The sequence below is a fragment of the Ornithodoros turicata genome, unplaced genomic scaffold (assembly GCF_037126465.1).
Source record: "Ornithodoros turicata isolate Travis unplaced genomic scaffold, ASM3712646v1 Chromosome58, whole genome shotgun sequence".
In the NCBI taxonomy this organism is placed as follows: domain Eukaryota; kingdom Metazoa; phylum Arthropoda; class Arachnida; order Ixodida; family Argasidae; genus Ornithodoros; species Ornithodoros turicata.
Genome location: NW_026999385.1, coordinates 208250 through 210294, shown reverse-complemented (window position 1 = coordinate 210294; position 2045 = coordinate 208250).

The following is a 2045-nucleotide window of genomic DNA, read 5'->3' as shown; positions in this document are numbered from 1 at the left end:
GAACCTCGTAGGCTTCTTCTTTTACGAGGATATGGGACCACGCGACTAAGGTAAAGCCATCTAGACTACGTAGTGGCTGATTGTACACTCCACGTGTAGTCGACGTGACGTGATTACTTGAACACCTGTCAAGTTTTCAGTGGTCGTAGCCATGGACACAAGCGCCACTAGCAAAGAAATGTAGCCTCCCGTAGCCACACGCTTGCTCTTTTTGAATTTGTCTGCGGCGACTGGTTAAGAAGACGTCACAGCGGCTTTGGGCGTCCACCACCACCTCTGTACGTCCACGTAGCGAAAAAAGGAGAGGAAGTTTCGAATGGACGTTCGCTAGTGTAGCAGTCGTTAGCTGAAGTGCTACAGCGGACTAACACTCGTATCTCCGGAACCTTACCGAACTCTTGTCATTGCCATCCACTTGTCTCGCACTGTATTCTCCCAAAACATTGTTTCTCTGTGTGGAGCGAACTCGTCACAAAATTAAGCTCTATTTTACACAGGGCTCGGAACCATTATTTTGGGGGGTTCGGTTCAAGTTCCTGTTCGAAGTTATCCGAAGTGTACCACATCTGAGTGGTAATATCAGGTTCCGGCGATGGCTTGCTCCTCCTTCCTTCCTCTTACTCCCTCGCCTCTACACTTCGTAGGTACGAAGAACAATGCAGTTCACAGCAGTTATCCTTTACTGTACCGAAAAGTGCTGGGAAATGGCGTACAGCATACCATTGAACTCCACTGCAAAAGGCTATCGCCAATTTCTAAAGAAAAAAAAGAAGAAAGCTGTCACGTGGTAGATAGGACTATCCCAGAGTCCCATGCGGAGGCCGGCACGCTGCTCCTCGTTGAAAAGAAAGAGAGATACCGCTCTTGTGTTTCCTTCCTCCATGCTCTGGACCACACGCCAACCTATTTCCCGTGGTCGCTAGAGGTCTGCGTTGCTTGTGGATATCACTGTGAACTAGTATTAAAATTTACGTCGCCTTCGCGCTGCGACGCTGAATGAAAGGAAGCAGCCGAGGCAACAATGCAAAATGTAGCTCTCGTGTAGCACGTCTTTTTTTACACTTCGAATCACAAAAATATACAGGGATGTCGTGAACCTTTTGGAGGCGAGGTTGTAGGAGGTGCATGGACTCACCACTTCTTGGTTTATCAAGTTGTCCGCTCAATGAATTCCGCAAGATTCCGAGCGATGGAGGGAGCTGGTGCGCGGCAGTCGACTGGGAAGGTATAAGCGTTTTTACCGTCTTTTACCGAACCGGTTACGGCATCATATTTTTCGGTTCATTTCCTGTTCGTTCAAGAGAAGGCAAAAATGTTTACGGTTCGATTTGGATTCGGTTCGGCGAAAAATAACGTTTTTTTTTTTGTTGCGGTTTTCGGTTACGATTCAGTTCCGGTTTCGACCACTGATTTTACAGCGGCAGCTGTGGATGGGAAGGTTTCAGGAGATCGCCGTGTCTGTTGAACAAAATTACTCTTGCCTCTCCGCGCCGGAGAAGAGGAAAACAGAGAATGACAAGCGCGCGTGCAGGTGGTGAAAGAGAAAGCGGCGCAAGGGAGCGGCAGCTGTATGGCAGGTGAATCAAAAGGAAGCACAAGGAAGGAGTTGATACACGATTTTTTCGGATACAGATGGCGCTGGACCTGCGACACATATAAGAGCTGGTAGCCATAGCCGTGGCCGAATGGGCATTGTAACGAACACAACTGGTATCAGTAACACAATTCCCCGCGCAAGTGTGTAGTTCCTCGTCCACGTGACCTCTCTGGCTTTCTCTGACCAGCCGATGGCGACGCATTCGTGAATGATTTTGCCACGGTCATTCAGGGAACGTCACTTTTTTAGACAAAAGGGGGATTTTCTAAAGAATGCACTCCGAGTTTTTTGAGCGAGAAGAAGAGCTTGTAGCTTTGTGGGCTGAATGCCTACTGTCTTGTGATGGATAAACCAGGGTGTTTTTGGCTCTCTGGCTGAGATTTATTTGTGCACGATATACACGAGAGGCAACCAAAAATAATAGACAGTAAGAACTAGGCGAACACTA